The 12117-nt window shown below is 36.5% G+C and overlaps 1 protein-coding gene across 1 annotated transcript in view; it reads right to left on the bottom strand.

Annotated features, from left to right (window-relative positions):
- The window catches only part of LOC142336504 (protein SSUH2 homolog), a 611495-nt gene that overhangs the window by 374983 nt on the left and 224395 nt on the right, over positions 1 to 12117 (bottom strand). The window lies entirely within an intron of this gene.

Raw genomic sequence — 12117 nt, 5'->3', positions numbered from 1 at the left:
CTAGGTAACCATTCTTATTTTAGGTAGCCAATTTGACTTCAAAAACTACAAAAACCTATTTGAAAAAAATGTGTGAAAAGATCTAAATAGGCATTGAGCAATCACAATTTAATATTCTTCGGGATTTTATAAAACCAAAGAGACCAATACTAGCCTCGCTATCGATTGGCCACTATTAGCAATAATAAAATTAAATACAAATATCTTAAGCAAGAACTTGGTTCTTTGCAATAAGGTTTGACCCAAACATTTCAAGATCTTAAACTAGTCTTATTGCGGTTACGTAAAACTTTTTAGTTTGTTAGCAAAGAGGCCGACTTCGTTATTTCGTTAAAAAAGATAAATATAGTTATACACCAGAAACGCCCCCCTTGTTGCTAAAATCCAACAAATGAGTGGAATATCTAAAATATCTAAAGTTCACAAAATAATAGGCTTTACACGTTTGACCAAAAATTAGATAGATACAAACAACATGGAAACAGCCAAGGGTACATTCCACTAGAACAGATAAATTTTGACTAATGATTGTAGCTATGAGTTCAGATAAAAAATTATAACCGAAGCTCGAACGAATTTCTTTCGAACGACTGGCGGGGATAATTATGCATGTTTAGCAGTGTAGGGGGTATAATTACGCCAAGGAGCTTAAAATGATGATATCGGAACTTGCTAAGAAAAATCAACAGAAAACTGAAACCAATTGTGTCGCACTTTGATTTGGACGGAAAAATAAAAAAATTCGTGCGAAAGAATCACTTGCACAGTCAACTGACCAGACCATAAAAAAATTGAGAGCAATTGACAGCAGGACATTTTCAACATTGAACTGTCGTAAACACCCGACAATCAATGAACCTATCGTTTAAAAAAGGGACAGCAAAACAGGAACAGCAAGCCCCCAAAAATAAACATCTCAGAACAATTCAAAGTCTCAAAAAAATTAGCTTAAACTGATGTTTTTTGATTCATACAAAGGACTCATCAGTCAATTTTTTGCATATAACCTAAAAAAATTGTGTGACATTCAAATCACAAATTTTTACAACGAGAAAAATAAGAACTTGCTTACCCACCCTGAAATCATCTTAAGATAAAAATCTGAACTTGCAAGTGGTATATATAGTTTGATGTAATAGATGTAGTTCCATCCATGTCGGCCAAACCAGCCAACAATTTATCACTAGAATTTCGGAGAAAACAAAAAAGGTTCCCCTGTGGGACAACACTTCGTTGGACGCTGTGGTACAGCGCATAAAATTGAATAGGATATTCTTGATGCATGGCGCCTTCTAGAAACAAGAATAAACTATTCGTTAAATTGAAAGTTGAATTGTATGTGGGTCAATGCACCGGCCAAGACGATATTATACACCAAAAGGTTAACTTTTTATACTTAGGCCGAAATTCAACAGTCACGGAAAGAAAAGGATGAAACTCAAAAATTATTATTTCCACATATTTGCAAAATATTGTAAATAGTTCCAATACTCCAAACATCCACCCGATCAAATTATATTACCGGGTACAAAGCTCAGCTATATTCATAACATCTTTCAAAATATGACAAAAAGCAGCAACAATTTTACAGTTCTCTTGAACAAATTTTGCTCAACTTTCTTTCAATAATTCAGCAGATCGTAGCACCCTCCCATCCTCCAACGCCAAATAGCATACAGCATTGAAGAAGCAGATTTGGGAAACCCTTGATTCCAATTCCCAGCAAATATGTCGGGTTTCCCCATAAGCGACTAGCTCGCAGTCTAGCTTCACAATAGCAAAAATTGGATCGCATCGCGAAAAGGCCATAGCAACGGTCACCAATCCCGTTGAGCTTGCTTCGACGGTCATCTTATCAACGGTGGACAAATTTGATGCATCTATTACCCCATGCGCTTTGCCAGTATGACTGGTTTTAGTTTTTCGGCCACAAAAGAGGCCATATAGACCGTTGTGACAATAAACAAGATCCGCAGGATACAAATGTGAGCTCACCATGCAGCTGTAGCCATTCCCAATTTCCAGATCACAGTATATTTGGTTCTCACATTGAAAAATCCAACGGTCAGCAGTTCCAATTGAGTATGCATAGAAACGATGCTCGTGAAATAGAAATCCATCGATCTTGGAGAAATTTGTCTGCCACTCATCATATTTTACAACCTGGCAACCTTCTTTAGTTTTGAATGCCATAAAACTATTCACACTAACTTGTACAACCACGCCTTCATAACAAGAGAAAAGTTTGAAATGCTTACGGTCGATTTTTAATTTTTCTGTCATCTTTCTCTGCTCGAGACTATGAAACTCGAACGTTGCCATGCCTACATTTCTGTATGCTGCAATGCAAATAGAGGTCGCTGAACAAGCCAATTGCACTTTGTAGCCTCGGAAATTTTGAAATAAGGTTAAACCGTTGGGAAGATTTTCATTTGATGGCTGCAAGTTGAGACAAGAAATATCCAGAAGTCTATCGGTGTAGTCCAGCAATACTTTTTGAAGATCCTGTCTCAAATTTCTTTCGGCTTCACCAACCAATTTTCTGCTGTCACTGATGTCAGTGTTTTCACCTCCTTGTTGTTCCTGCTCATGAGAAATTTTCTTTATGGCCTCAAACTTACTTGGATTTAACCAGTCTTTCACAAGTGCCCCATCTGACAACGAAAGTAGCCTTCGGAGCTCGCACTGTTGATTATTTAACTCCTCCAAATCATTTTCAACAAAAACCTTGGCAGATCGAAGCTCTCTTTCAATATTATCAGCATTCTCAGCTACCAACTCAATGTTCGGCATATGTGCGATTACAGCAGAATCAAAAGCCTCCTTCAAATTGGCCTCTATTGCATCCGGCAGGAAATCAACTTTCAAGTTTCTGTAGTCAGATAGATATGACTTTGCGTTTGAGACAATCGAAGCCAGTGGTTTAAAATCTTGGTCCAATTCGGATATCAATTCATGGATATCCGATTTTATATCTGCCGCTCTCTCTTCAATGGTACACGTTTCATGACCATCTTCCATGTGTTCTGTCAAGCACAAGTAGCACACAAGAGAACTGCAATCTTTGCAAAACCTGGTACAAGCAGTTAAGTGCTTAGGGCAAACAACAACGTTCATTTCCTTGTAGTCAACCACGCCATGCTTCTGTCTCACGTGATGTTGAATGCAAACGTGACAAATAAACTGTTTTTTGTCATTTCCTTCCTTTGATAAGCAATTCTTATCAACACACGATAAGCACTGATACTTGAGCTTCAAACAATCAATAGTTAGATTGCACGTTGAACAAAGGACAAGGGTAACCTTAGAAGCTGCAGGCGTTTCTATTTCATCCTCAGAATTCATACTTTGATTAGCAGAAATTGCTCGATAAAACAATGCAATAATCACACAACAAAAACTGAAAATTAAAAATATCTCAAAAAAGCGCTGGTAATTTCCCCCCTCCAAATACGAATTTTCCGATCTATTCTTTCGTGCTATTTTCTTACAGTAACGTGCTATATAATGTTTAATTTGTAATTGGGGGTCATAAAAAGCACTGGGGGGGGGGGGGGGACAGAATAGATCAGATTTTTTAATAAATGCCTATCCGGGCTTTCAATCTAGCTGTCCAGCGATAGTTTAAAGCTCAATCTGAAAGCTACGAGAGAATCTCAAACAACAGCAATTTAGCATTTAGTACGACATTCGATACGTCTCATCCAAAACTCCTGCAGAAAATAGAACGACAGTCCCTGGACTTTCTTTCAACCCCAATACAAATAGTCGGCTGAAAAACGCACAGAACCTTCTGGTCAAGGGCCGATTGAGCACAAGGACTGACATCGTTGTGTTGCATGATCTGATCAACAACAGCATCTCAAGCCACAAATCGAATAACTATTCAAGGGACTGCACAAAGGATTTGCGATTCAACCAGTGACTGGCAATCCTTTGATGTAGTGTAAAAGAAACTAATTTGTCAATTTAAAATTATTTAAAACAAACGTTTTCGAACTTTACGGTCATCGCCAGGTTAAAGCTGTTTCAAAAATTGTTAAAGGATAAAATTAATATGTATTTACATTCGTCTGAGACCACAATTGAAACAGTTCTAGGAACTATTCCGAAAAATTCAATCAAAAATTCCTATATACAAAACTTAGCCTATTTACAACTCATTTTTACATCTGCTATCAAGTTTTTTAAAAAGAATTCCCATAACGGATTTTTCTATTTTGGCCATGTTTTTGTATTTTTAGGGGTATTCCGAATTTGCCCCAACCCCAAGTATCCCTCTTGTGGAGGTTCTGCAAATTTCGTTTTGTGATGCACAAAATACCTTTTGCCCTATGTATCCTTATCTAGTCAGAAATATGATTTGAACTAATATTTTAGCGTGAGTTCCCGCCCCTATATTCATCGCGTGTATTTAGTGCCGGCTTCAACTTGCAGATGGATGTAGCTTCGATAGTCAATAGCTTTTCTACTGTCCGACAGGCGTCCAGATTTTTCCATTCAATTTCATTCGTGGCGCCACAATATTCAATCAGATGTTGACCCACCTGTGAATCCTTCTTTTGTTGTTCTGACATCCTTGTGGTAACATGCCGGCTTGTTTGCCTAACACAGATGGATCCGCATCCATTAAATTTTATCTCATATATCACGTGGGATTTCAGGTCTCTATTGAAAGATGATTTCAGGGTGGGGAGGCATGATCTGAATTTCCGCGTTATAAAAACCACTTGCGGTTCGCATAGTTTCTTCAATTTGCTTGCAAAGTTTTGAGTAAGGTTGCTTTTGTATTGTAGAGAAATTGTTGGCTTATCATGAGATCTAATCTTGCCTATTTGATAATTTTTAGGTGTTGTTTTCAATTGGTCTTTACCGCCACATATTATGTTTTCTAAAGTCTGGTTCACTTTTTTGAAGACCATTCTTCTGGATACTGATATTTGGTCTAGCAAAATTTGTTCTTTTCAAGAGCTTGATCGACGGCCAACCAATTTTAGTTTGCATTAAAAACCCTGTGAATTGTCCCTTGAATCACGTTTTTGTATGCTGAAGCGGTGCACAGCTGCAAAAATTCATTGTTATTCCAGTGTCAATTGGTTTTTGAAGCCAATGACAGGTGATATTGCTCTTGGTGCTCACAATTATGCTAATGTCAATAAAAGACAAATCCCTTTCCATGTTAACTTTTTCTGAGGTAAATTGCAGGTTGTTGTGTAATGAGTTTGCAAATTTTAAGTACTCTTCCGGGTCACCACGAACCATGCAGATAATATCATCCACAAACTTTTTAAACAATTTCATCTCCTCATACCATCCCACTCTCTGTTGATTGCTGCCATAAGTACAAATCTAAATAACATCATGCATGTTGGTGTATTCCTCATACGTTATCTTTTGGCATTTTGCATGAAACCAGTTTTTGCTTGATTCGCATTCTGCTCCTCTTCCTCGGAAAGCCACTCTTTGGTTACAGTCTTTGCACTTCCCGTTTTTGTCTGGAGATATTTTCGCTGAGCTCTAGTTTTTGCAGTGATGCTTCAAACGATTTCATCTACACATTTGCTAGTATTACTGCCAATGATGCACAAATAGCCCGACCATCTGATAGTACATACCAGATCCCATTACTTTCAAAATGAGCATTTGTCACTGCAAGCTTTAAATAATTTTTCATGGCGGTTCCTGGGATATCTGGAGCTAGGTTGCTTAAAAAGAGTTTTCTTAGAGCAATTTCTCTATACTTTCCAACCGGAACGTTGGAGTACAAACGTTTTACTTCAAAAAGTACTATCTGTTTGTCATCTTCTAGAGTGAGAGACTCTAAGGCCTTTCTAGCATCTGGCGTGTTGGTTTCATTGTTTGCGCCAGGTCTTTTGATGTAGCTCAGAAGAACAACCTGGGCTGATAATCAGTATCCAATTGAGTGGTCTTCCAGTATTGTTAATGAGACGTTTGATTAAAATAGTCACGAAGGAAAAGCTACGCCCAAGCCCCCAAAAATAAACATCTCAGCACAATTCAAAGTCTCAAAAAAATTAGCTTAAATTGTTGTTTTTTGATTCATACAAAAGACTCGTCAGTCAATTTTTTGCATATAACCTAAAAAAATTGTGTGACATTCAAATCACAAATTTTTACAACGAGAAAATTAAGAACTTGCTTGCCCACCCTGAAATCATCTTAAGATAAAAATCTGAACTTGCAATTGGTATATACAGTTTGATGTAATAGATGTAGTTCCATCCATGTCGGCCAAACCAGCCAACAATTTATCACTAGAATTTCGGAGAAAACAAGAAAAGTTCCCCTGTGGGACAACACTTCGTTGGACGCTGTGGTACAGCGCATAAAATTGAATAGGATATTCTAGATGCATGGCGCCTGGTTGGAAAGCTAATGACATTAGAAGCGATATACATCAAAAAACTGGAACCGCAACAAAATACACGCAACTAGTATTAAGTGGGAAAAAGTTGCCTTCTGAATTTGCAAAAATTAATCTGGTACCTGTCAATTCGACATTTTGTGAACATCAACATGTAAATGATCACAACAGATAGAACAGAAAGTAAAAATTCCTTTTCAGGAATAGAAAACAACATACCTGGGATTTTCCAAAAAAGGAATAAAGATTTCCGGGAATAGATGAATGAATTTCCGAGAATAAATATGAAAACAATTTTGGGGTATCGTAATCATAGGTCGCATATAATGATATATATATGTATATATATACATATATATATATATATATATATATATATATATTCTTGTGTTTCAGATGGTGACTAAAAGTCTTCAGCAAGCGGTGTTTCATCTGAACGAACAACCCAATTATCTGTCTTCAAGTTTCGCCCTCCTGATCTTCTGGTTGAACAAAACCAAGAGCAATGGTCTTGATGGAAGCAATGCCTTGTTGATGGTTTAATAGTCAAGGAAATTAAGGTAGGCTCTATAGATGATTTTTTTCAGATCATACGCAGAGGTTGGACACTTTAAAATTATCTAGGGAGAAACTTTTTTCGATGACACAATCGTTATTGTGGATGCTCAATTCAAAAAACCTTGGAGAAGTATATACGCCTGACATCAAGTCTTTAAGAGGAAGCAGCGAGAGGATGAGTGCATAAAAGCGTTCTTGCAGCGACTACGGATTCATGTAGAGCACTACAAATGCACAGACCTAACCGTGTTGCGACACGAAGACATAATCTTTTGCGATGGTTTAGTATCTGGCCCTAAATCTAATGCAATACGAGTTCGTCTTTTGGAATGGGATTCGGAAGCTTTGGTTGAGAAATGCATGTTCACACGCTAATGAAATCGAAGTGCCTGTCAATTTTTTCCGCTTGTTCAGATCTGACACTCCGCCATCTACCTCTAATGGACCCGACGGAAATATCGCTGCGGGCAATAAAAAGAACAGCTCAAACTTATAAGGCTTCCAATTGTCAAGCTCTGGAAGAACATTCACGGAATAAATGCCAATCGCGACGAAGTACGTGTCTGAAATGCGGCCAACAAGTTCATTGGGTAACAGCGTCTACGCCGGCTGTTGCAACTGTTGCTTCGGACGACGACAAACAAGTGGCTTCTGCATCAAGCGGTGTGAAGACAACAGACAAAGTGACAATTTTTTTCAATAGAATCTACAAAATGTATTTTAATTAGCGAATACTGCTCTGTTCCTGTTAGAACACTTAATGATTCCGGCTTCACTCATTTGTGTGTAAGGATTGATGTGTTTGAGCAGTTGCAATTACCAATCCATTCAATGAAGTCAAAAACTGGTCTCGGGAAAGGAGAAGAAATTAAATTTCTGGGAGTTTGCATTGCTTTAATGAGCATGATTAACTAATGTTTCTATCCTTGTAATTAGTCAGTTAGTTTGTACCGCAATCATTGGCCTGGATGTACTCTCACAACATTAAACAGTCTTATTTAAATTTGGTGGAAAAAAATTCAGTTTGACATATCTAAATTAGCAGCTATTGCTGAAAGTAACAAGATTAGACAGATGGATATTTTCCCAACCAAAGTATTTTCCGATCAAGTTTATAAAACTAAACTCATCGCAACAAAAATCAGACACTCAAACAAGGAAGATTTTGAATTTAGGCACAACAAAATTTTGGATCCACTTAAGAAAAGAATAGTTCGTTGCTGAACATCTCCATGGGGAGCCCGTGCGTTTGTTGTAAATTGCCAGTAACTACTCATGAAAATTGACTACTCCAAGACAGTCAGTTTATTTACCAATCAAAATGCGTGCCCGTTTCAGAATATGCAAGAACTGTTGAAAAACGCTTCTGAGAGTGATTTTTTCTCAAAGATTGACGTAAAAAGCGCTTATTATCAGGTACCGTTGAAAAAAGAAGATAGACAGTTCGCAGCCTTTGAAGTTTTGGGAAAGTTATACAAAACTAATGGTCTACCTTTTGGGATAACCAACGCGATTCCTGCTTTTCAGAGAATTATAGACAATTTCGTTGACCAAAACAAGCTAAAAGGAGGTATCTTACATTGACGATGGAAAAATTGGCGGACGATCTAAAGAAGAGCATGGCAACAACGTTAAAGTTTTTCTTCCTGCTGTCAAAAAACAAGGAATTAACATAAACGTGGACAAATACCGAATCTGTCTAAAAGAAATTTCTATAATAGTTCATATCGTCTCAGCAGGTTCTAAGCGGCCAGACCCAGAAACAACTGAGGGCTCTGAAGGAGTATCTGGCTCCAGGTGATTTGAAAACATTGCAACGTTTAATTGTATTTTTGTGTATAACGCGATATGGGTCCAGCGGTACTCAAGCAAATTGTAGCCGCTATTAGAAACTCAAAATTTCGGAACTTTTCCGTTGAGTTCAACTGTCATTTATCGTATCAACGACATCAAGTCGCAGATTGCTGATGCTTGTTTAACTTTGCCCCTCGTAGGTGCTTTTAATTTGCATCTGCAAACCAACCTCTCTCGGAACGCCATTGCTATATCCTTTTCCCAAACCAATGAACCAATACCGTGTTTTTTTGCGAAAATTATCGCAGTGTTAGCGGAATCATTGTGCTGCGGAAAACGAAACCTTAGCAATTATTGAATCTTTTAAAAAGTGTTTGCTTTTACTGAGGACTTTTCCGGTTACTGCGAAGACCGATCAAATGAGCATCCCATTTTTATTTTTGCAGCAAAAAAAAGAAAACGAACAACGAGAAGCTCCTCCACTGATTTTGCTGCAAATCGCTAATTGCTGAGTATAGTGTTGAATAGAGAACTGGAATAAAAATAAATGAGCTGACGCTCTCGCAAGGATTGTTCAAGTAAAGACGGAGAACAAATCTTAGTGATTTTTTCTTCACGATAATTAGCACATCCTGGAGTGACTAGATTTTGGCACTACCTCAATTATAAGAACTTACGGCACACTCTCAGGGATGTTAAGCTTTTCATCGCCACAAGCGTTACCTGTCAGCAATTGAAACCCAAATTTGACAAGCCGAGCCGGCCTGGTTATATTAATAAAGCCTTAAAACAGTTTGACAGGATATCTATTGACTTAGTTGGTAATTTTCCGTCTTTCAAGTCAGGTAACGTCTAATTGCTCACCGTTATAGACAAAATCAGTCGAGTTTGCTTTGCCTTCTCCGTTAGGGATATTACAGCAAAGTCTAATATTAGGTGCTTTTAGCGTTCATTTGATATAAACGGCAATTCAGGATTTATTCACTCAAATTGTGGCGGACGTCTAGAGTCGCGGGAGTTTAATGTTTTCTGCTCAGAAAGAGAAATTGCCAAATCCCCTATGTCGCCGTACCACTCTCAAGGTAACGGGCAAAACGATCGTTACAATGGCGTTATATGGAAGGCTGTTATTTAAAATTTGGTTTCCTTGAACTTTCCACAAAACCTCTTGGGGAGACAGTTTCATCAATTAGATGGTTACTCTGTACCGGCATAAATGAAACACCTCAATGGCGATTTTTGCAAATTCCCTCGGAAAGGAAAAACTATGGAAACTTTTTTTCCCAGATGGGCTTTTTAAGGGCAACACAATGTACCTGTGAAGCATTATACGAAACAATTCTCATACAAGCTGTATAAATAACAGATAGTTTTAGCGAGAGTGTTGCACAAGTCCAACATCCTAGTGGAAGGGAAAGCACTGTCTCTGCTCGAGACTTAGCTCCGTATTCAGAATGTTATTCAGAAACTGCCTTGAACGAGCAGCAAGCTGTTGTTTCAGAAGAAACAAAGAACACATCAAATATACAGAACGAAACAATTACAGTGCGGTTGCTGCAAATTTCCAAGGTTTTTGCTGGCGAAGCCCCCGAAAAGCCCGAAAAAGATTATGTTCCAATGCCATCGCTTCATGTGGAAAATAGTCGACCCGCACGCCTGGGAAACAGACCGACGTATTTAGATGATTACGTTCGATTTTAAAATGCAAAGGAAGAATATAATGAGAATTGTGTACTTTTTGTTGTATCGTAATCACATGTTCCATATTATATATATATATATATATATATATATATATATACATATATATATATATATATATATATATATAATTATATTTATATATATTTATATATATATATATATATATATATATATATATATATATATATAGGTATATATATTTGTATATACATATATTTATATATACATTTGTGTTTCCGATGTTGAATAAAAGCTTGCAATAAGCAGTGTTTCATCTGAGCAACACGAAAATAAATGTAAATAAAATGTAGTAAACGTGAATTAAACTGTGACTGACCTCCAAAATTTTGTAACTGTAAATAACCTCTTACTAATTTCATAGAAATCAATTGATAATGTCAAAGACAAGTTTATATAATTTGTCAGTAATTTTTTCGAATCGTTACACCTGAGGATGAACGCAATCTTAGAAAACGTTCGCTTTTTCAATCAATTTAAATTTTAATTGACAATTTCTTTTTTTCTGTATAATAAAACGGCTTGCAGTCCGTGCGGTGGAACTCCGCTGATGAAAATTGAAAAATAGTTCAACTGTATGGGGACCAATCAAGAAGTCAATTTATTAAGTGCTGTGTGCCTCAGTGATCCATTCACGGGCCAAATCTGTTTGTATCTTTTAAATAAAATCTGAAGGATCAAAGCAGTGTTACAAAAGATTGTTACAAAAGATTGTTTTCTTATTTGCAGACGATAACAATCTTTGGTAACAGTGAGGGGGTCAATGGTGGAGGAAAGAGAGAGAAAGAGAAAGAGAGCGAGAGAACTAAAAAAGTTTTTCAAGATGAGATTTGACTCCTTAAATTCTAGTTCTTTAGACTTGTTAGTAATAAAATTATAAAGAAAAGAAATGAAAAAGCAAAATTGATAAGAAAAGTATTCGGATTTCGCAGAAGAAAAAATTTATATTTTTGTCACTGGATTTTTTTCACACAACGCGTTTGCCAGACTTACATAAATCGTTGGCCAGTAATGATCGTTAAACTCAAAGGACAAAAAAAATTAAAAAATATGTTGAAATTATTATCTTAAGAACCATTTGATTTTCTCAAGAGACGATAAAGTTTTCCTATTTCAAGCTTAGTGTATTTTCGCTGGCTCATAAACACCCATTAACTTGGAACATAATATTTTACCAAAAATTTTTAAAAAAATTAATTTTATCAAAAAAGGAGAAAATTCCTGTAATTAAAATTTTCATAACCAATCTAATAACTTAGAACCTAATCAGCAGCCTGCTATAAAAATTTTAAGGAGGTCCCTGGGCCTCTGGTGTAGAAAAAACTAAAGAAACAAAAAAAAACAACTTGCAAAAAATTGAACAATTGCCAATATTAAAAAAATTGCTTAAATTTAATATATTATCATCTTGAAAAACAATCCATTACACGTAAAACTATGCGTTAACTTTTTTTTTAAAACCAACAAGAATTTCCGTGACCCTTGAGACTAGAGACGTTTAAAAAACTACACAAAACTTTTTTTAAAAAAAAAACGTGAAAAAAGATGCAAGTTTTTTAAAAAAAATTGCTAAAATTTGTGATGTTAAAAGATTGAAAACTTCAAAGTGGCCGAAAAATAATTAATGTTTAACAAACCCTTCAGGAACCAAGGAAGAC

Source organism: Convolutriloba macropyga, chromosome 3 (assembly GCF_964194025.1).
Source record: "Convolutriloba macropyga chromosome 3, txConMacr16.3, whole genome shotgun sequence".
Lineage (NCBI taxonomy): Eukaryota > Metazoa > Xenacoelomorpha > Acoela > Convolutidae > Convolutriloba > Convolutriloba macropyga.
This window is presented reverse-complemented; position numbering and strand designations above follow the sequence as displayed.